Genomic DNA, 24079 nt, shown 5'->3' on the forward strand with positions numbered 1-24079 from the left:
GCTCTCCACACAGCAGGTAGGAGGGACTTTTCAGAAGGCAGATCTGACCATGTCACCTTCTGCCCAAAGCTCTTCAATGGCTCCCCCATTGCACCCTGGAAGAGGAGAAGAATGAGGAGGAAGGGGAGGAAGGAGAGAAGGGAGAGGATGGGGAAGCAGCAGCCACATGGCAAATAGAAGCCTTCTCCTCAGAGCTGATCCTCAGTGGCCTGTCCTAGCAGCTAAGGGGGAGACTGCAGCAGGTCTTTAAGCATCCAAGTCCCCCACCCCACCCCCACACACTCTTAGAATGTTATCAACATCTCAGCCACATACATCAACTCTGAGGCTGGATTCTAGAATTGACCATAAAGAACAAAGCTGGGACTAGGCACGGTGGCTCACGCCTGTAATCCCAGAACTTTGGGAGGCCAAGGCAGGTGGATCACCTGAGGTCAGGAGTTCAAGACCAGCCTGGCCAACATGGTGAAACCCTGTCTCTACTAAAAACAAAAAAATTGGCCAAGCTTGGTGGTAGGCAACTATAGTCCCAGCTACTCAGGAGGCTGAGGCAGGAGAATTGCTTGAACCTGGGAGGTAGAGGTTTCAGTGAGCCAAGATTGTGCCATTGCACTCCAGCCTGGGTAAGAGAACAACACTCTGTCTCAAAAAAGAAGGACAGAGCTGGACACTTGGAGCACCCAACAGGCTTCTGCTGTGAAATGCAGTGGGGTCACTACAAAAATCAGCCTTAAACTACAGGAAAGAATGCAGAGGTTACAGTGCAGTTTCCAGGCATCTGCCAAGCAATGAACACGGATGCTTCCCTCCATTTTTAAAGAAGGCTTAAGCTCTCTCGGGCAAACACATCAGAGTAACACCAAGGAGAAGGCCCAGTACGGCCCCAGGCCCTCCTGGAGACACGAAGTACATCTTCAGGACAGACTCCCTCAAGACGACACGACCCCAGGCTCGCTTTAGTGGAGAGAGAGACATGGGCTGAGAACAGTCTGTTCTTCTGTAAGAATGACAAATGAGGCCCTTGAGTTTCAGTGGCCCCAACACAGGCAGCACAGGACTTACTTTACTCATGGCTTTTTTAAGTCCAGGAGAATTTGCTACTATAAATGGGAAGAACTTGTGGTGCCCATAAAAGAAAGAAAACAGAGGATGACTTAGAAGGAAGCATGGAGTCACTCTGTTCCCCATTTCCTAATTTAACCAAGTGAAATGGTCCCCTCTTCTATTTCTCTCTCCCTCCCTGTCTCCTCCTCCTCCACCCTTCCCTCTCTCCCTCTCTCCGTGATCTCTCTCCCTGTCTCCCTGTCTCCTCCCCCTCCACCACTCCCTCTCTCCCCCTCCCTCCCTGTCTCCCCCTCCACTCCCCCTCTCTCCCTCTTTCTTTCTCTCCCTGCATGTGCGCTCCATCACACCTGCACCCACGGATAATTCTACCCATCGCCGTGGCCAGTATCCTGCCTGCCTGGAATAGGCACTGATTACTAATGGAGAAACTACTGCTCAGAGCAGTGAAGCTGTCGCTTGTGCAGAGCTAAGATGCAAATGATCCCTCTCCATTCCACTGCCTCCTCCCCTGAGGCCAGTATCTCTGCCTCCATCATCCCCTTGGCACAGCACCAAGTGCTGCCCCGTCATCGCCTTAGGAGGATTTTGCTGAGCCCCTACTGTGTGCCAGGCATGTGCTCAATCATCGGCCCTGAGAACACAGAAACAAGAGCTTACATTCTAGACAAAGACACAGACAGGAAGCCTGCAGGCAAGTAACTTATTCAACAAGATAACCTCCATTTGCAATGAGTGCTTCCTGCGCTGGGATAGTGTAGGTTCTGCTGCAGTAGAAAACACACATCTCATGGGTTTGCGGAAAGGTTTATTTCTTGTTTATATCACAGTCGAGTGTGGTCCAGGCAGCTCTTCTTGGCAACGCTCCTCCTAGTGGTCACGCCAAGACCCAGGCTCCTCACATCCCTGAGCCCTTCCTACTGACGTGAGTGGCCACCGTGGTCACTGCACAGGAACGGCGAGTGTGGACCACGCGGGGGCCAGCCCATGACAACATCTGGAAATGGAATGCATCACTTCCATCTACAACCCCCTAACCCTGACCTCACTGCAAGGGAGATTGGAAAATAGAGTCTTCCTTTAAATCTTCCTGGAAAAAGAAATAGAATTTGGTGAACACAGGCATTGTCTCTAGAATAATAAAGGAAAAAAACAGGATGATGTACCAGAGGGTATCTGGGGCAAGGGGCCTGTTTTGGGTAGATAGGGGCCTGTTTTGGGTAGATAGGGCAGGGAAGGTTGCTTTAAGGGTGTGACTTGGATCCAGCTAGCAAAGAGCACTCAGAGCCCAGAGAACAGCAGGTGCAAAAGACTGGGGCAGGAAAGCACCTGGCAAGTTCAAGGAACAGAAAAGTCAAGGAAATAGGCAGGCGGGGAGCGAGACTGGGAAGACGAGAGGGCCATGCACAGGCCAGGGCAGGTGGTGACCCCGACATACATCACAGCCACACCCCAGATGCCATGAAACCTCCCATGCTGGACCCTCCCCACTCCCCAGAGACTCCGATCCATTGATTCTGGCCTGGGATCAGACTTCGTATTGTTTAATTTTAAGAAAATAACACGTATGCTCAAAAGTATGCAAATCATTAGTATAGGCTCAATGAATAGAGTGGACAATCCAGGCAACCACCACTGAGATGGAGAAACAGAAAACACAGATCCACGGAGGGCCCCTCTTCCCTCCCCTTTCCCCCTACCTCCCACCTTTCTCCTCCCCTAAAGGAAACCACTATCAAGATTTCTATCAAAATCTATGCTGAGTACAGTAGCTCAAGCCTGTAATCCCAGCACTTTGGGAGGCTGAGGCGGGTAGATCACGTGAGGTCAGGAGTTCAAGCCCAGCCTGGCCAACATGGTGAAACCCTGTCTCTACTAAAAATATAAAAATGAACTGGGCGTGGTGGTGGGCGCCTGTAATCCCAGCTACTCAGGAGGCTGAGGCAGGAGAATCACTTGACCCTGGGAGGCGGAGGTTGCGGCATGCCAAGATCACACCACTGCACTCCAGCCTGGGTGACAGAATGAAATTCCATCTAAAAAAAAACAAAATCAAAAAGCAAAAATCTAGGCAATAGCATTCAGGACATAGGCATGGGCAAAGATTTCATGACGAAAACGCCAAAAGCAATTGCAACACAAGCAAAAATTGACAAATGGGATCTAATTAAAGAGCTTTGCACAGCAAAAGAAACTATCATCAGAGTGAAGAGACAACCTACAGAGGGGGAGAAAAATTTGCTATCTATCCATCTGACAAAGGTCTAATAGCCAGAGTCTATAAGGAACTTAAACATATTTACAAGAAAAAATCAATCCCATTAAAAAGTAGGCAAAGGATATGAACAGACACGTCTCAAAAGAAGACATATATGTGGCCAAAAAGCATATGAAAAAAGGCTCAACATCACTGATCAGTAGAGAAATGCCAGTCAAAAGCACAAGATACCATCTCACACCAGTCAGAATGGCGATTATTAAAGTCAAGAAACAACAGATGCTGGCGAGGTTGTGGACTAGTCCCACTGTTGGTGGGAGTGTAAATAAGTTCAACCATTGTGGAAGACTATGTGGTGACTCCTCAAAGATCTAGAGGCGGAAATACCAGTTGACCCAGCAATCCCATTACTGGGTATATACCCAAAGGAATATAAATCATTCTATTAGAAGGATACATGCATGTGTATGTTCACTGCAGCACTATTCACAATTGCAAAGACATGGAATCAACCCAAATGCCCATCAATCATAGACTGGATAAAGAAAACATGACACATATATACCGTGGAATATTATGCAGCCATAAAAAGGAATGAGAACATGTCCTTTGCAGGGATATGGATGGAGCTGGAAGCCGTTATCCTCAGTAAACTAACACAGGAACAGAAAACCAAACACAACATATTCTTACTTATAAGTGGGAACTGAACAATGAGAACACATGGACACATGGTTGCAGGAATAACACACACTGAAGCTTGTTGGGCAGGGGGAGGGAGAGCATCAGGAAGAATAGCTGATGGATTCTGGGCTTAATACTTAGGTGATGGGATGAGCTGTGTAGCAAACTACCACAGCACACATCTACCACAGCACACATCTACCACAGCATACATCTACCTATGTAACAAACCTACACATCCTGCACATGTACCCATGAACGTAAAAGTTGAAGATTTAAAACAAACAAAAAAAAGTTTTAAAAAATTTCCATCTTGCCCATTTCTGAACTTCACATGAGTGGAATGTCTGGATTCTTTGATTCTACATTATCGGGTGAGGTTCACAGAGTGTAGACGTGCGGTTTAATGTTTAGTATTCATAGAGCGTAGTTCTGTTTAGAATTATAATTGTATGATTTCACAATTTGGCCACACTACTGTGTTACTTGGGCTGGGTTACTTCAAGCTTGAAGCTGTGAAAAACAGTGCTGCTATGGTCACACTCGTGCACACATTTCAGTGCCCCTGGGCATGCGTTTCCAGTGGGCACTATCTAGGGATAAAGTAGCTGGGTTCTGGGGCAGGTGTATGTTCAGCTTTAGTAGATTCTGCCAAACAGTTTTCCAAAGTGATTGTTCCCATTTACTTTCCTACCAGCAATATAGGGATGCCCCAATCATTCCATATTTTTACAAACCCTTAGGACTGGCAACCTATTCACTGCAGTCATTCCAGTGCCTAGGCAGCAGTATCTGTTTCTGTCTGATGACTAGTAAAGCACTTGGTGAAGTGCTTGTTCAAGTCTTTTTCCCATTTTTCTGTGAGCCCTTTTTTGGTGACATATATTGCAAATATCTTCTTCCACTTGGTCCTTGCCTATTCACTCTCTTAATTGTACCCTTTCATTGTGCCCATTTCTCTTATTCTTAATATAATCTGATTTGTTAATATTTCCCCATGTCGTTAATATTATTTGAATCATGAAGATGTTCTACATCTTCTGTGTCATCTTCTAGAAGACAGATTTTTTTTTTGGTACAGTGTGAAGTAGGGATCAAGTTTCCTGTTTATTCTAAAGTGGCCATTTGGTGGTGGATCCATAGGTTGCAAAGATCTGCCATGCCCTCCTTAACAGGGCCACCTTTGTCATGTGCCAGTCATATACACCCTCATGTGCTGGTTCCGTGCCTGGGCTCTCTGCTGTCTTCATTAGTCTATTTGTCTGTCCTTGTATTAGAATCTTTTTGCTGTCTGTTGGCAATTCTAACATGCAGTCAGGGTTAAGAACCATCAATCCAGAACCTTGCAGTTCATGGTAACAAGTCTGGGTGCTAATCTAAATGCAATTATGTAGAAACTCAATAAAGAATTTGTAGAGGAAAAATAGATTAAATTTGGAGCATGGGAAGAACAATGACAGAACTATGGGGAAGGTGTCTGTGGAGTGGCTGAGAAAATCAGGTAACAGACCTGAAGCTGAAATCTCAGAGCAATCCAGCCGGCTGTTCACTGTCTCTCTTCTCCCCTCTCCAGACCTCCAGACCCTCCCACACCAAAGTGAAAACAAGGAATGACAAACACAGGAAGGAAACATCCCTGTTTAAGTCATCAGCCAAATTTAAGGAAATCTGATTACTCCTGCAACCATGTTTTATTCCCTGGTTGCCCTGGCACTTCCCATAATTAATGGCTAGGTTTTAATTAAACATTGATTAGCCACTAATTAGTCTAATGATTAGTCTTGGGGAAGAGACATGGCTGTCAACACTGCAAAGGAGGAAGGGGAGATGGTGAAAGATTATGGCTTAGGTAGAAATGCTATTTCTACCTTCCTCCAAGCCAAATGTTTTCTATGATTTGGGTCCATTATAAACGATGCTTTCAATGTGAATTTCCTTAATCAGTTTGAGTCTGATGAAGTCCCAGGTGACTGATGCCAGGAAGAATGAATCTATTCACCTTTTCATCAGATTTCAGACTCTTAACGCAGCTAAAGAGCTTCTTCCCACTTAGAGAAGAATTCGTTTCTGTCTCCACAATGAAGTCATCCTGGGCTGAGGCTGCTCTCCTCCCAAGTCCTTTGTAGGGGGTCTGACCTTGCCAAGGACTTCTGAGATGCAAACATCACGGGGTGTTTCCCCCAGAGAAGATTCTGCAGACACCTTGTGCCCCACGCACCTATTCCTCATTCTTTGCCACTTTGCCCAGACTTCCCAAAATATTGACACAGTTCTAGTTTTATCTGCAAACAGAATACTACTTGTGTGTAACTTGCTGTCAATCAAGGATTTATTTGCCCCCCAACCCCCCTAACCCTCAGCCAACAAGGAAAGTTGAGTTGCTGTGCATGGACACAGTTCATATTAAATTGCATTGAAAGTTATCCTACTAGAAGTTAATAATGTAGTAAATCTTGGGGCAGGGGTGGGGAAGGGGTGGGGTGTTGTCATAATATTGGCTAATCATTCCCCCAAGGATCTTTTGTAAGTCTGAATTTACATAGAACAATACAAAATTCCCTTGAAGCCCAATCTTCATGTTGAGTATAAAGCTTGGCAGAGAACCGAGGTGTGAAACTTGAAATCCAGAAAAGACTGGGACGGAGGGAAAGACGCTGACTACCAAGGAAGGCAGGTCCCGACGAGCAGGCCTCACCAGCCCCAAAAAGCCTGTGTTTGTCTTTGGGGTTCCTGCACTACTAGAAACACCTCTGCTGGGGTGGGAAAGGCTCAGAACGGCTGGGAATACTCTGCTTTTTTTTTTTTTTTTTTTTTAATTTTTTATTTTTGGAGACGGAGTCTCGCTCTGTCGCCCAGGCTGGAGTGCAGTGGCCGGATCTCAGCTCACTGCAAGCTCCGCCTCCTGGGTTCACGCCATTCTCCTGCCTCAGCCTCCCAAGTAGCTGGGACTACAGGCACCCGCCACCTCGCCCAGCTATTTTTTTGTATTTTTTATTAGAGACAGGGTTTCACCGTGTTAGCCAGGATGGTCTCGATCTCCTGACCTCGTGATCCACCCGTCTCAGCCTCCCAAAGTGCTGGGATTACAGGCTTGAGCCACTGCGCCCGGCTTGCTTTTTTTTTTTAAGTGTGGTAAAATACACACAATGTTAAATTTATCATTCTCACCTTTTTTTTTTTTTTTTTTTTTTTGAGACGGAGCCTTGCTCTGTTGCCCAGGCTAGAGTTCAGTGGCACGATCTCAGCTCACTGCAGCCTCTGCCTTCCGGGTTCAAGCAATTCTCCTGCCTCAACTTCTGGAGTAGCTGGGACTACAGGCGCGTGCCACCATGCATGGCTAATTTTTATATTTTTAGTAGAGACAGGGTTTCACCCTGTTGGCCAGCCTGGTCTCGAACTCCTGACCTCAGGTGATCCACTCGCCTTGGCCTCCCAAAGTGCTGGGATTATAGGTGTGAGGCACTGTGCCTGGCCAATTCTCTCCATTTGTTAGTGCATGGTTCAGTGGCATTACCTGGCCATTGTGGTGTAGCCACCACCTGTCCATAGAACTCTTCCATCTTCCCAAACTAAAACTCTGTCCCCATTAGACGACACCTCTCACTCCCTCCTCCCCCCAGTCCCTGGAGACCACCGTTCTCCCCTGTCTGCAAGGAGGGACCTTCTATAAGTAGAATCACGTAGGATTTGTCCTTTCGCGACTGGCTTATTTCACTCAGCATAATGTCCGCAGGGCTCATCCACGTTAGAGCATGTGTCAGAATTTCCTTCCATTTTTAAGGCTGAATTCTATTATTTTCTGGAAGGATCACATTTTGTTTAACCACCCATCTGTCTATGGACACTGGGGTTTCTTCCATCTTGTGGCTGGGAAATCCTGACACTCCTTGATCCGGCATTCCGATTCAGATATCTGAGTCTTCAGGTGAACAAACATCAGGTTAGACGGGGCCCTGTGCAAGTCCCCCACCCACCCACCAGATCTCTGCTTCACTCTTTCAATCGGCAAGAAGCAGCAAGATTTGCCCTGAGCTCTCGAGACTATCAGAATTTTTATGTCCCTTTTATATCCTCCTTTTATCTCTCTTACTTGTCATTTTCCAATAGCATTTGCCAGAAGAGCACACGGGACACATTCTACACAAACTTTTATCATCTCACCGAGATGGGGCCTGAGCTGCACGAAGCCTCCTTACCTGGGAGGGGCCTGGAGTGAAGTGGAGCAGAGAGGAGGGGCCTGGAAACCGACGTTGGGGTCTGAGCTGCAGGAAACCTAGGAGGGGCCTGGAAACCGACGCTGGGGTCCGAGCTGCGGCTTTGCCAGTGACTTGGGCAAGACCCCTGGCCTCTCTTTGCCCAAGTATAAGTAAGGCCTTGTGCCTCTGGCTCTGACAGGCTTTGGGATGTGTTATTTGAGGACTCTGCACAGTTGCAAGGGCATAAAAAGCGGCTGCTCCACAGCCCCACAGGATCGACGCCAAGTGTGTGCACAAGGCCAACAGTAGCTCACGTGAAGGCTCTGGCTGCCAGCCCCAGACTTCAGAAGTGGTAGGAAAAGGGCCAGGCATGGTGGCTCATGCCTATAATCCCAGCACTTTGGAAGGCCAAGACGGGTAGATCACCTGAGGTCAGGAGTTCGAGATCAGCCTGGCCAACATGGTAAAACCCCGTCTCTACTAAAAAAAATAATAAAAATAAAATAAAATAAAAATCAGCCAGGTGTGGTGGTACATGCCTTTAATCCCAGCTACTCAGGAGGCTGAGGCAGGAGAATCGCTTGAATCCGGGAGGCGGAGGTTGCAGTGAGCTGAGATCATGTCACGGCACTCCAGCCTGGGCGACAAAGCGAGACTCCATCTCAACAAAAAAGAAAAAGAAAAAATAAATGGCAGTAAAAAGAAGCTCTCCCCAGGACGAGGGACTGGAGGGTCAGCAGTTCAGGGGGCCATTGCTGCTGCTTTATCCAAATTACATCCCCAGGAGCGCTCATCACTGCAGACTCAGAGTAACTATCAAAGGCTGAATAGGTAACAGGTGCCTGGCCGCGAGAGGCTGTTTACTGATGAGATCGCGTTACTCTCCACAGGAGGTGGATCGTGTCCATTTAAAGTCAGGAAATTCGGGGCACAGAGCTACCAGGTAATGTGCCCAAGGCCACATAGCTGGTCCCAAAGCCCTGTGGCAGGGACAACAAGCTGGCCCCAAAAGACATGGGGCTCCCTGGCCCCCAAGGTGGGTAACCAGGGGGAACTGCACTCCTCGCCCATGTTCGTCCGTTTTCATGCTGCTGATAAAGACATAGCCGAGGCTGGGTGCTTTATCAAGAAAAATAAGTTTAATGGACTCAACGTTCCACGTAGCTGTGGAGGCATCACGATCCTGGTGGAGGGTGACAGACACGCTTGACATGGTGGCAGAAAAGAGAGAATGAGGCTGAGTGTGGTGGCTCACGCCTGTAATCCCAGCACTTTGGAAGGCTGAGACAGGTAAATCACCTGATGTTGGGAGTTCGAGACCAGCCTGGCAAGCATGGTGAAACCCTGTCTCTACTAAAAATACGAAAAATTAGCCGGGCACGGTGGCGGACGCCTGTAATCTCAGCTACTCAGGAGGCTGAGGCAAGAGAATCACTTGAACCAGGGAGGCAGAGGTTGCAGTGAGATCACGCCACTGCACTCCAGCCTGGGCAATGAGAGCAAAACTCCATCTCAACAAAAAAAAAAAAGAAAAGAGACAGAAAGAGAATAAGAGCCAAGAAAAAGGGGTTTCTCCTCATAAAACCATTGGATCTCGCAAGACTTATTCTCTACCATGAGAACAGCATGGGGGAAACCGCCCCCATGGTTCAATTATCTCCCACTGGGCTCCTCCCACAACACATGGGAATTATGGGAGCTACAATTCAAGATGAGATTTGGGCGGGGACACAGCCACACCATATCAGACTCCACCCCCACTGCATGGGGACGGAGCTACGTGTCTGGTTCTAGCCAAACGAGTGGAATTGAAAAGGTGTGGTGTCTCTTCCAGGATGAGGGGCCACATCCCCGTCTTGGAGAGGACACTGTCACAGGAGGAGGCGCAGCTGAGCCTCTCTTGTGAAGGACACTGTGAGAAGAGAACAAGCGTGCGTGTGGTGTGCTACACTGCAGGGGGTGAGGACTGCTTGTCACAGCAGTTAACAGGACTGACTGATACACCTCCTGCCCAAGCCCCAGGGTGACCTCTGGCCTGGTGAACTGGGTCAAGGCATCTGTTTCAGAGGGAGGCCTCATGGTGTGGGCCATTCCCATGCCTGCTCCTCACAGCCGACACTAACATGGGACACAGCCACACGCTCTCGCTGCTGGACAACGGCTCCGCTCAGCCTCCCTGGGTCAGTGCGGCAAGCTTCTGTGGAGAGCAGATATGTGCCAGGAGCTCGTGGTACAGACAGGAATAAAACACAGCCTTTGGCCTCAGGATGCTGACGAGATAAATGAAGACAGATGGGCCATGGGTGGGAAGACGAGGCCCCCGGACACTTGGCCCAACCAGAAGCTCAGGAAATGCTTCTTGGGTGAGGTGAGTCCTCAGCTTGGTCTTGAAAGATATGCACCATGAGCAAGGGGCAGAGAAGAAGAGAGGGCAGTCCAGGCAGAGGGCACAGCATGAGCAAAGGCACAGAGGCTGGAGGAGACACACTCAGGGCCAGTGCTCAGGGGCGTTGAAGAATCAGACCTGGCCCACAGACCTGGAACCTGCCAGCTGTGCCTGGCAGCATAGAGACAGTCCTGGGCAACCAGGAGCACTGGTGGCTGGTTATAACGGGGGAGAGGCACGAGCAGGTTCCCATGCTAAACACACCTGCCTAGTGCAGTGCGGGGCATGATGTAGGGAACAAGGCTGGAGGCCGGGAGACCATGGAGAGATGGCCCCTACGGTCCTGCCAGTGCCCCTGCTTCTGAAAGGCATGCAGCAGGCACAGACCAGCAGTGGGTACCCGAAGGAAAGGAGACAGAGAGATCAGGTCAGATTTGAGACTTAGCTTCCAAACACCAACACAGCAGCGTTATTGTAAATGGTCACCTGCCACCTGGGACAGAAATTGAGGGAATTTCAAAATCCATCTTTCTCTCAAAAAGAGACCCCTTGATGAGGCCACAAGGGACAACTGCCCATTATTTCTACTTAGCAAGAAAGAAAAGGCAGCAGCTGTCATGCTTAGAGAGGGACAACTGTAATGTCTGAATTCTCTGCTGCCTGAGAAGGAGCACCTGAGCAGGGAGGAACATCTAAGCAGCGGGAACACCTGAGAGGGTGGATCAGCCTGATTGGGAAAAGCACCTAAGCAGGAAGGAGCATTTGAGCAGGAAGGAGCATTTGAGCAGGGAGGAGCATTTGAGCAGGGAGGAGCACCTGAGTGGGAGGAGTACCTGAGCAGGGAGGAGCACCTGAGCAGGGAGGGGCACCTGAGCAGGGAGGGGCACCTGAGTGAGAGGAGCAGCAGCGAGCTCCAGCCAACTGCAGCTGTGCTGTCCAATGCACACACGCCGGCCTGGGGACTCACTCCCCTCCACCTCCTCCCCTCTGATCCCAAACACTCTTTCTGCTGACTTGGCAAATGCCCCAAGACAGATTCTCCCTTCCCCCTACCAAGCTGCTCTTGTTCCTGCTCTGTCACTGAGCCAGCTGCTGCCATTTTGAGGGCATGCCATCATCTGGCCAGCCCACAGGCCACTGGTCCTCCTTCAGCCCAGGCCCCCACACCTCAGGAAGTTCGTCTCCAGATGTGCGGGATGACGGTGCCCTGGCTTACCTGGGCTCAGCACGGGGGCACTTTCCAGGCAGACAGCATATTGGAGACGGCTTCTTTCCAGCTGGAGGGGACCCCAGGAAAGCTGGTCCTCATTCTTGACGGACCTTGCGGGATAGGGGTGGATCAGGTCTCAGAATCCCAGCTGGATGGACCTAAGGAGGGAAATGGGGAAGCTGAGGACACACTGCCTGGTTGGATGCATGTGCGCTTCTCAGGACCCCAGGCTGCTGGCGGGTCCCTGGGAGGCTGAGATGGAGCTGGGTCCTCCTTAACCATCAGGGAGCACAAGATCACCCCACTTATGCTTTCCTTTAATTGTTGCAGTGAATACTTGTGACCTGCCCTCCAGGCAGGGTGACAATGCAGAAATCAATGGACAGGCCCAGGCTCCAGGGAAAAGCTTCTGGCCACTGGAAAGGCTACAAAACAGCACCAAGTTCCAGGAGCCCAGGGAGGGAAGGATCACTTTTAGTTAGAAGCACACAGAAGGCTTCCTGGAGGAGGTGACATTTGAATAGGGTTCTGAGGGATGTGCAGGATTTCAAACGGAGGAAAGAACCAGGCCGGTGTCCCACACAGAGGTCCTGGGCCAACACTGCCTGGTGTGAAGATCAAACAGTGACAAGATGCACATGGGGCCGGGGAAGCCATGTAGGGGCCCTGCCATCCAGAAATTCACTCAGTTATTCAACAAACATTTATTGGCTGCCCAGGACTAAGGTGGAGGCACTGAGGCTACAAACTGCGTGACTCAGTGCAGCAGCAAGGCTGAGTGGTGAGGAGGGTCCAGGGCACCAGGGGACTGAAGGTGGAAGCCAGATGGCCGGGAGCCTTCCAGCAGGCAGCTGCCAGAGACCCTGGACAAGAGGTGAGATGGGGCCAGCTTGTGCCCTCAGAGGAAGACGGTGGCAGCCACTTGCTCATCTGGTGGGTCCCCAGGAGGGAATTCAAACATTGTCCCCATCCTCAGGACCACTACACTCAGGGTGACCAGAGAAACTTGGGTCACAGTGGCCAGTGGGCTCCTGGGGAGAAGCTCTGGGGACTGCAGGTGACTTCTCTGCCCATATGAATTATTGACCACATCCAGCCAGGTCCACTGGGTTCCTACAGCCTGTGCTGTGGCTGCCCCTGGCTCATCACCGTCCTGAGTTTGGGGTCCTGCCTCCAGCCACAGGGGTGAGTTTTCCTATGAGCTGGCAAGGCCTGCCCATGTGCTGGTCATCCTGGCAGGGGGTTCAGGCTCCATCCTCCCACTTCCCTCTGCATTCACTGGCAGGACTGCTGGAGTATTGACCGCTGTGCACATCTCATCAGATGCAGATTGGGAGAAATCAATGGGGTTAGGTCACCAAGTGGGAGGCAGGGTTGGTGGCAAAGTCCCTTGTTACAGGTGCTGCCCAGCAGGAGCCCCAGGGAAAGCAGGCTCCTCCTGACTGGGGTGCATTTGAAGGATAAGGAGGCAGCTGTCCCTTCCAGATGCACTTAGGGAATCTCAGTCTCTTCATGCGGGGAGGAAAGGCCACTCTCAGCGGCAATCAGGTTCAACACAGCCTCAAAACCAAGCAGCTTCCTTCACCTTCAGGGTGAAGGTGGCAGTTGGCGCCTGCCACCGCCAGCCATCTCTGCAAGCTGAAAATCCCTGGGAGGTTCCTGAGACACAAATCAATGGTGATGAAGACTAAAACTGGAGCTGTGAACCCAGAGAGGACCGGGCAGCAGAGGAGTCATCCAGGGCAGCCCAGCCAGGCACGTGCCTGGCCCCAGCTGCTCGGCACCCGGCCTGCCAAAGACTCACACCCACCCCAGCCCCGCAGGAGCCACTTCAGTCCCTGAAACGCCAGAAGACGCACGTGTGCACGCGCACACACACTCATCCCATTAGTATCTTGCTGCACCGGCTGAAATTTATTAGCAGCGGGAGAGTCAAGGCCCTTTCCCAGAGCTTTCATGCTTTTCTACAAAGTAATCTTCCACGGGTGCTTCTGTATTCCTTCTCTGTGCAGAAGAGCAACATCTCAGCTGCCAGACCCTCTGAATGCTAATTTATTTCAGGAGTCGGAGCAGCTGGCTCCAGGAGGTCCTCCTGGCAGGGAAGGGAGGGAAGAAAAGGTATTTCTCTCTCCAACTCTCCAACTGCAGGCTCCAGCTGCCCCCACGGTGTTTGCCTGCCTTCTCAGCCCACCAGGAAGGAGCAGAGCAGGGTGTCCATGGGGGCTGCAGGGGGGTTGGTGGGGGACAGTAGCCCAGCCCACACCCGTAGCTCCCTCCTCCAGCCAGGCTCAGAGCCATGTTCCCAATGTGAGGCCCCTCGGGAATGAAGCAGACACAAATGGCCATGCTTCCTGGGCGAGACAGCTGTGCTAGCCTCACTAGGGGCCTGGAAATTGCTTCTGTCTCAGTGGCATCCGGAGAGCCATTTCAGAGGATGCTGACAGGCCGCGTGCATCCTCCATGGAGGGGAGAGGCAGGGCCCTGAGTCACGGAGGAGCACAAACAGGCTGACACCGCACAGGTCTGGGGACTATGGACTCAAGTCAGAGGCGGGTCAGCCCCCAGAGCCACTGCTCCACCACTCAAAGGCTCCACACATCTCCCCTGGCAAGTGGAGATGCCCACTGGGCCAGCCTGAGGCCCCTCCCAGCACCAGGCCCTGCTGGGTCGTGGGGCCCCCGTGGAAGACACGCAGAGCACACAAACAAAACAAGTAATGATGTCATTGTAGTGCCTGTGTGGGCTCTGCAGAGAAGAGAAGTCACTTCTGATGGGAGTGACTGGCCGGCACGGGGCTGCTGGGCATCTTTATGTTGTCATGAGGCCTAAGCAGAGGACACTGGAGTTGAGACCTAAATGACAGGCAGGCATAGCCACCAGCATTCATGAGCAAAGCAGAGCCCCCAGGACACCTGCACACACGCATACACAGGCCTACCCCAGGAGAGTGCATGGACACCTGCACACATGTATACACAGGCCTAGATGCCCACGTGCATATGCAAATGCAGACACACATGGATGCATACATACACCTACACACAGTGCATGCCTAGATGCACACATAGACACACAGACACACACAAATGCACATGTACCTATACACATGCAGATACATACATAGGTGTACGGCACATATACAGATACACATATATCTACAAGTATGTACTCACACATGTATGTACTTGCACATATACACACATGCATATAAACACATATACACATTGATAGATGCATGCATATGCATGTACACAGGCACACACATAGATGGACACATATACATAAATGTACATATGTGCATATGTGTATATACAAACATGAATGAATACACATGCATATTTCTACACAGATATATGCACTTTTACATATACACACATATGCATGCACATATACATGTACACATGCATATACACATTGACAAATGCATGTATAGGTACAAACACATACACATGCATACATATTACATGTAGATACAATTGCATATATATTCATACACATGCATATGCATGCATACATGTACCATACACAGGCACACATATGAAGGGAGTTTTTGACAGAGATTTGATGTCGCACCACAATTGAAGAGCTGGTTAAGCCATCTCTGTGAGGAGCTTGAAGTCCACAAGGGAGACCGTGGGAAAGGGACAGTGATGTCAGGTGGAGTGTGGCAGGTGGGTGATAGTGAGGAACCCAGGCACAGGCTGGAGCCCACAAGGATGGGCTGGGCCCATGGCAGTCCTTGCTGCCTGTGAACGTGGTAGTGTGGGCATCCTGCAGAAGCCAGGCCCTCTGTCACAGAGCCAGACACCCACACCTGGCTCAGGAGCAGGCTGTGCTGAAGGAGGATCAGGGTTGGAGCAGCTGCAGCCCAGCCACTGCCTCTGCTGTTTGGGGGCTAAGCTGTGGGGTGGGACCAGCACTTAGGAGGTTTCACCCTTTACCCAACGCCAGGTGGAAAGGATGGGGGGATGCAGACCACAACTGCTGCAGGGAAATAGTAAGAAGGGCTTGGGCTCTGGAAATGTTTGAGAGGAAAAGCAAACAGGACCTGTAGGTGGGATGGCATGGGGTTGGAAGAGAAAAACCCAGGGTGCTGTGTAGCTCTGGCCCAGCACACTGGGTGGCTGGTATTTCCACTCAGTCCCCCTAAGAGGAGAGGTTAGGACAGAAAGGATCTGAGAAGGATGGGAAGGTGGAAAAGAAATTAGGCTTCACCTTGCTCCCAAAACATCCCAGCTCCCAGGTATTCCTGGGGTGCTACCAAAAGACCAACCTTGCAGTGAGGCCAAGAGACAGAGGAGCCATGGGGCTGTCTGGGCCTGATTCCAGTCCTCCCCCAATCCACACCTTGGATCCCTCCTGGAGCTCACAGTCAAACCAGACTCTACTGCAGCCAAGTGGTAGTGGGCCCTGCTCGCAGTCCTGGGAAAAACACACAGGGAGGGATGAGTGGCATCTGTAACTGGGACTTCTCCACTGTTCTACAGATAGAAGTTGGAAAATGTTTCTAGAGGAAGCACAGGGAGTGATTGTGGTTGTTGGGAATGGGTTGGGGAAGAAAACAGATAGAATGGCTGGTGCCTAATCTGTCAGCAGCATCAGCAGACCTGCAGGAGCTACAGATGTTGGAAATCACCCATACAGGTGTTAAAACAATGTGCTCAAGGAGAAAAAAAATTAGTCAAAAACTTGGAATTACTTTAAAACTGCATATACTTGAAAAAGAACATATAAATAAACATTTCAGAACTGAAAAATGTACTGACTGAAATAGAGGACTCTGTGGATAAGTTTTAAAGTGATTAGACATAACTGAAGAGAGAATTAGTAAACAGGAAAGTAGGTCCACAGAAAATATGCAGAGTGAAACCTGGAGAATCCAAAGGCAGAAGAGAAGGAAAAAAAACAACAAAACAGAAGCAGAACAGGAGACCCACAGACACAGTGAGAAGGGCTGGCATGAAGCAGAATTCCAGGAGGGAGAGAGCCCATGGGCAAGAGCAAAACTGAAGAAGCAACCACTGAGAATTTCCTGTAATTTATGAAAGGCATCAAGCTATGTTTTCAAGAAACCAAACAAGCCCCAAGAAGGGCAAACCAAAAGAAACCCCCACCCAGACGCAAGTTAGCAAAACTGAAGAAGAGAGACCATGCCATCCACCCAACGTCATTCAAGTGACTGAGGGAGAACCTGAACCCAAAAATAAAAGGTGGTTTCATCAGAAGAATAGTGGGAAGCTCCTAAAAATCAAGGAGAAAGCTGGGGGAACAGATTCGGAGAGGGACAGCAACCAGGTGACTCCAAGAGGCTCTAGCGGTGACCTTGGCCGTACCTAATCCTCCCAGGTATAAGAGGAGGGTCCCTGACAAGGGGCATGCAGCAGGGCCCCTCTGGCTTCTATGGGGGAAGGGCAGGTGTCTGCCTCCCTGTCCCTTGTACACCACACTTTCCAAGAGTCCCCAGCAGTGGAGCATGGGCCTCTAGTGATGCAGAATTTTTGGTTTTACTCAATTGTCACCTTGGAGCCCAGGGCACCCCAGGATGGGGCTTGGCCATGTGGGTTCAAGTGGAATCTCACGGAGAAACCAGAAGCACTGATCCAGCCACACTCAAGCACTGTTGTGGCTCTAACCAGCATCCCATGTCCCCCACTCACTGAGAATGTTATTTCAGCGGTCCCACTGCCCTTCTTGCAAGCTGTCTTCCAGCCCCCTCCAAGTTCAGCTCATCAATATGTCAACATCTGAACCCCACTAGGGAGACATTTCCCCCTGGGATCCCCAGGCTGCACAAAAGTCAAAGGATGGGCCCAGCCTCCTGGCAGGAGGATTCCACAGCAGACAGTGTGGCTCCCTCATCCACGAGCTTGGCCACAGAGATGTGGCCAATGCCTCTTGGGTCAGCTTTGACCCAGCGATGACATCTCACCCCATGAGACTTAGGGCTGCAAAAGGAATTTGAGACACTAGTACAAGCCAAACCTGACTCTTCTGGGCTCATGGCCTGGACAGGGCTCAGGCAGAAGGTCCCCTGGACACAAGTGGGCAGGGCTGAGGCAGCAGTGACTCACACTGGATTCACGTCCTCAAGCTCATGGCATAGGGGCGAGAACATGTCCCTTCTGTGGCTCCACCCACATCACTGTCTTTGGCAACTGCTTCCCTGAGCAGCAGATGCTGTGCTTGCCTGTCCCGTCCCCTCGCTCTTACGATGTCTTCTGAATGCCAGCACCTGTGCTTCTTTGTCTGAGGGCTTTCTCTGGCTTTTAGAGCCACTTTGGTCCCCATCCTCCCCACCTCACATCCCAGGCAGCAGGCTGGAAGTACCAGGGTGTTCACACACCAAGGGAGCAGCCCTCAGAGGCTGGTAGGGCTGGTGTGGGAACAACCAGCTCCTTTGCCTCCTGGTGGAATAACCCCAAGACATGAGCCACACTCCAGCAGGTGGCCAGATAATCCTCCTGGATGGGCTGCCTCCCCACCCTGTCCCATGCCCCTCCCCCTGCCAGTAACAGGTTTTGCATCCCCCAACAAACTACTTGCACCCAACCTTTATCTCAGGTCTTCTGGGGAAACCCTATCCAAGCACACACTGCAGGCTGCCGATGGGACAAGCTGGGAATCAGAGTGGACATCAGACCCTGAGCAAGCCAACCCCAGGGGTAGATGGTACAAGAAGGCACCACCTCCTGAAAATGCGACTAAATCAGTCAGGGTTGAGGACGTCAGGCAGTGGTGGGCACCTAAGGGTCCAGGGGAGTCAAAGCAAAGTCCTTGGGGTTAGGAGCAAGCAGAGGCCACTGAGAAAAAAGAAACAGTGGAGCAAACCCAACAGCTCCCAGAGGGCACACGGAGGTGCTCAGAGCCCTCAGTCATCAGGAGAATGCAGAGCAAAGCCACAATGAGGCACCACTGCATACCCACTAGCATGGCTATGATTAAAAACTAGAAAATAACAACTGCTGCAGAGGAGACGGAGAAATCAGAACCCTCGTCACTGCTGGCGGGGTGTAAAACATTGCAGCTACTTTGGAAAGCAGTCTTGCAGATCCTCATAAAACTAAACATAGAGTTATCATATGACCCATCAATGCCACTCCTATTATGTACCTAAAAGAATTGAGGCTGGGCGCGGTGGCTCACACCTATAACCCCAGTACTTTGGGAGGATGAGGTGGGTGGATCACCTGAGGTCAGGAGTTTGAGACCAGCCTGGCCAACATGGTAAAACCCTGTCTCTACTCAAAATACAAAAATTAGCCAGCAGTGATGGTGTGTGCCTGTAATTCCAGCTACCTGGGGGGCTGAGGCAGGAGAATCACTTGAACCCGAGAGGCGGAGGTTGCAGTGAGCCAAGATGGCACCACTGTACCCCAACCTGGGCAACAGAAGGAGACTCCATCTCAAAAAAAAAAAAAAAAGAATTGAACTGGCATGCACACATCATCTGTGCACAAATGCTCATAGCAGCATTAGTCACAATAGCCAAACAGTGGCAGCAACCTGGGTGTCTATCACCAAATAAATGGATAAACACAATGAGGTCCATCCGTACAAATGAGTCTCATTCAGCCATGGAGCGGAATGAAGCACTGATGCATGCTACAATGTGGGCGAACCTGAAACTATCACACTAAGTGAAAGAATGCAGCAGACCCAAAAGGCCACACGTCGCATGATTCCACTGGATGAAATGTCCAGATAGGCAAGTCCACAGACAGAAAGGAGATGGGTGGCTGCCGGGGGATGGAGAGAGAGGGGAGGGGGAGTGACTGCTTAATAATGATGGGGTTTCCATTCGGGGTGATAAGTTTTGGAACTAGATAGAGGTGATGGTTAATGACATCGTGAATGTACAGAAAGCCACGGAATTGTTCCCTTTAAAATGGTTACATGTTACATGATGTGAATTTTGCCTCATAAAAGAAGTCCATCTGTATCACCAATTTAAATACATCTTCCTGGTAGAGCCTATTAAAATTATATTGACTTCGATCTTTTTATTATTATGAAAATAAACTGCACTCAGGTGGAAAAAGAAACCAAACTTCTGCCACACTGGGTCCTCGGAGGGAGGGGGCAGACGCAAACCCAGCGCAGGATGACAGCACCCATGAAGGGCAGCTGTCCAGGGGCGTCACCATGGCGCCTCACCACCCCTTATCTGTGTGATTCCTGTTATCATCCTTCTCCCTAAGAAAGCATCTGCCCTGCTACCTGAAAGAGGAGCTGAGAGCTGCCACTTGAAAATGCCTACAAGGACTGACCGTATCAGTCCACTCTCACACTGCTATACACAAATACCTGAGACTGGGTAATTTATAAAGAAAAGGGGTTTCATTGACTCACAGTTCTGCAGGTTGTATAGGAAGCACGGCTGGGGAGGCCTCAGGAAACTTACAACCGTGACAGAAGGCAAAGCAAAAGAGGGCACGTCAACATGGCTGGAGCAGGAGGAAGCAAGGGGAGAGGACACACTACACACTGTTTTTTTTTTTTTTTTTCTTTTTGAGACGGAGTCTTACTCTGTCGCCCAGGCTGGGGTGCAGTGGCCGGATCTCAGCTCACTGCAAGCTCCGCCTCCCGGGTTTACGCCATTCTCCTGCCTCAGCCTCCCAAGTAGCTGGGACTACAGGCGCCCGCCACCTTGCCCAGCTAGTTTTTTGTATTTTTTAGTAGAGACGGGGTTTCACCGTGTTAGCCAGGATGGTCTCGATCTCCTGACCTTGTTATCCGCCAGTCTCGGCCTCCCAAAGTGCTGGGATTACAGGCGTGAGCCACCGCGCCCGGCCTCACGCTACACACTTTTAAACAACCAGGTCTCGTGAGAACTCACTCACTGTCACGCGAACAGCAAGGGGGAAAATACCCCCAACACATGACCCGACACCTCCCACCAGGCCCCCTCTTCCAACACCGGGGATTACAATTCAACACGAGATTAGGGTGGGGACACAGATCCAAACCATATCACCGACCTTATGAGCGGTACCTGCGGGTGTCTTCAGTGGGACGCCCTAGAAGGAGCCCCCAAGCTGGGGATTCTTGTTCGGTGGGATTTCCAAGGACAGGGGTCCCAGGAGTGGAGTGAGGGAAGGGACCCGTGTGAGGCAGGGGAGAGCCTGAACAGGCACGGCCTCAGCAAGAGGCCAGCCTCAGCCTGGGCCACAAGAAAGCTCTGAGAGCAAATGGCACCAGCGCCCTTGCCACCGTGGGGCCAGCCCTTATGCCTCCTGTCACCCAGCCAGGCACCGGTGGGCAGTTCCCTATGGAGGGTTGCTGTGGGTTGGCAGAGCTGGGGCAGGGCTCTGCCCCCTCTCCTCCTCTCACCCCGGGGCCTTGAAGGCCAGAGCACAATCCCAGGGAGGTCGGCAAAATTCCCTCCTTCACCTGAAGCCAGCACCAAGCCAGCTCTGTGGGCCTCCTGGCAGCACCGCTTTGCCAACCTACTTGTGAGTGGCCGTTGCCAGCACCTTCCAGGCTGCCCGAAAGCCTCTGGAGTGCACCTGTGACAATTACAGGTTTCATGGCGCTAATAGCAATAATAACCATTAGACGGCAGCCTGTGCCGGCTGTATCGGTTTCTTGTTCAGTTGTGCTTTGAGTGCAGTTAATCTTATGGCTAATATCTAAATGGAGAGGGCAGAAAGACTGCGTTCTTTCTTCTTCCCCTCTAAATAGATGTTGCCCTCACCCAGGGACATGGCTTGGCAAGAGGCATGGCTTACAGGCCCTGCCGTGCCCCAGGAATGGCTGCCCTGAACAGCTCACAAGGGTCTCGATTCCTTACTGCCACTTCAGCAAATGTTCCCGCGGATTTTATGTGGTGACGGGTGCCCCCGCGTAATAGCCGTGCAGACCCCAGCACCCACAGAAACCAACCCACTGAAACAATAAGGCCTAACAGGAGGGGACCCGCAGGGCTCCTAAGCAGAAGGCTGGGCAGCAGGGGAGTCCCAGCAGCTGGGCGCCTGTTCAAGTCCTCAGGGGCAGACAGAAGGTTCCAGAGAGGTCCTCCCTGCGGCTGCCGCCTCCCAGGCTGTGCCGGGCTCACTTGCAGTTAATGAGCCCTCATTAACATGTTGATGGGGATGTGCGCTGTGTCTACTTGGAACCCTTTCACCGTGTTGGTTGTTGCTTTTGTTGAATTAATGATGTTCAGGTTGGATCCCTTCATAAAAGAGGCTGCTTCCCCTTCTCCCCCAGCCCCAGGCTTCTCCTAACAGAGCAATGCCATTTCCCCAGGCAGGCCTCCCTGCAGCCTCCCACCCTCGGCCAGCCCACTGACCCCAAATACTTGCCCGGACCATGATGCGAGTGCATCCCTTCTGGCTTCTCTTCCCCATGTGGCTCCACAGGCCACTTTGAAGTTCCAGGTCCTTCCTGCTTTCCTCTTAGCAATGGCTGCCTCTGAGCCCAGCGGCTCCTTAGCTTGGGGATCCAGGAGGCAGGGGCCCTGGGGACCGCTTGGTTGGGACCATGCAGAGCAAGTCCAGGGCCAAGGCACCCAGGGCCAAGTTAAAGCTTGGAGCCTGGAACGACTCAGCCCATGTCCTGGGAGCTGGCCTCTCCAGTGAGCACTCAGGATTCTGGTGAGGAGCTGGGGGCACCTGCAGACGCCTCTGAGGGAAAGTTTCCTTCCCAGGTGCTGCTGCAATTTAGGAACAAGCTAAATCCGCAATTTAGGAACCTTAGGTGAAAGGTCAGTAATAAGGGAAGAGGTCTGTGCCCTGGGGTAGGGTGTCTCCTCTGGAACCACCGTGAGCTTCCCCAGCCCGGCTCAAGTGCCAGTCCACCTCCATCACCTCCGTGTGACCTGGAATCCCTCCTCCATGTCCTTGAACCCCTCCACCCACTCCTTGAAACCCTCCACCTTGAACCCTCTCCACCGCCTCCCTGAGCCCCCTCCACCTTAAACCCCCTCCACCTTGAACCCCCTCCACCTTGAACCCTGCACACTCAGTCCACACCTCTCACTGCTGCCCCTTTGCAGGCTTCATGCCCTTGCCCCCTCCCCTGAGTCCTCTCAGCTGCCACATCTACTTCTGAAGCCGCCCGGCCTCTTGATGCAGTGTATTAGCGACTGCAGAGGTAACGCTGGGTAAAAAACTCCGCCATGTCACTGCCTGGGGAAGGTCTTCATTCCTGCCCTGGCGAGCCTGCAGGCGGGTCTGATCTCTGGCTCCGCCCACCACTCTGCGGCGGCTGCGTTCCAGTAGAGTTTCCTCCAGACCAGGCTGGGCCCAGGCCTGTTCCTCGTGTGTTCGTTCTGAAGCCCAGGCTGAAGGAGCAGTGGCCGCCTGAGGCCTGCTTTTCTCCAGGCATCTGTCACTGGGAACTCAGGAACCAAGCCAGCCACGTGAGCTCTGTGTGAGTCTCTTCCGCTGCCGTCCCGCTGGTCGACAGTCAGGCCCTGGAGCCCGGCGTCAGCAGGGAAGGGGATATACACTCTGCCTGCAGTGGGAGAAAGCCTGGGAATCTTTGCTAGGAATCACACCAGCTTGAGCCCACTTCCCGGGCGGCACTGCCAGGCCCCCTGAGCAGCCAGGGCCCCTCCTGCCTCCGAGTCTCGAACATGCTATCGGCCTCTGCCAGCACAGGCCCAGCAATGTGCTGCATGTGCCAGGCTGCCAATGCCTACAGTTCCATGACCTCTCATGGTCTCACGGTCCTGTTGACCTGCACAACCCTTTGCATGGCCCCTGTCACATAGTAGATGCCCAACACACATTCTGTAATCCCGCCGCACACCCGACTTTCTCTCCCTCACTCAGAAGGGCTGGGTTCACCCCAGCATACCCACCCCAACCCCCACAGCTCAAAAAGGGAGTGCGCTTCCCCTACAGGTTGGGGAGGCTTTGATGTGCTGGCCCCATCCAGGTCCGGGGCAGGGATAAGGGGACCAGCTCTTCTCTGCCCCGTCCTGCCCTGCCCTAGCCTCTGCAGAGACACCTCCAGCTCTGTCACTGTTGCTGCCACTCTGTTATCCCCTCTGCTGGCTCGCCAATGCCAGACTTTTCTAGCGTGGGAACTGACCCACACTCTTTAACAGGGGATAAGTCATCAAAACTCTAAAGTCCTGGTTAAGACTCAGGGACAGGAAGGGCCCCAAGAGCCTGTGCTGGTAAGAATGTGGCTTCACTTCTCCCTTGCAGGGCCATCTTGGGGCTAGCAGGCACGGCAGGTCCATCAGAATCCCACCCCGCCCCAGGCAGGGGGCTCTGGGAGCTGAAAGCAGGACGGGCACTGGGTGTGGACATGTTAAAGCAGACAGGTGAGATGCTGGGGGCGTTATTGACCCAGGTTGAGGCATTGCTTGCCAT

At 51.6% G+C, this 24079-nt stretch overlaps 1 protein-coding gene and 1 long non-coding RNA gene across 2 annotated transcripts in view; one reads left to right on the top strand and one right to left on the bottom strand.

The window, feature by feature from the left end:
* Positions 1–20980, bottom strand: part of LOC144336034 (uncharacterized) — a 46853-nt gene extending 25873 nt beyond the window's left edge. The window contains exons 1-3 of the long non-coding RNA XR_013407428.1: positions 20735–20980; positions 16030–16178; positions 11763–11914 (exon numbers count right to left, since the gene is read on the bottom strand). This is a non-coding gene — a long non-coding RNA (uncharacterized LOC144336034). The remainder of the gene's footprint in view (positions 1–11762; positions 11915–16029; positions 16179–20734) is intronic.
* Positions 1–24079, top strand: part of CBX2 (chromobox 2) — a 192913-nt gene that overhangs the window by 60831 nt on the left and 108003 nt on the right. The gene's annotated exons all lie outside the window — the stretch shown is intronic.

This window comes from Macaca mulatta, chromosome 16 (assembly GCF_049350105.2).
Source record: "Macaca mulatta isolate MMU2019108-1 chromosome 16, T2T-MMU8v2.0, whole genome shotgun sequence".
Taxonomy (NCBI): Eukaryota; Metazoa; Chordata; class Mammalia; order Primates; family Cercopithecidae; genus Macaca; species Macaca mulatta.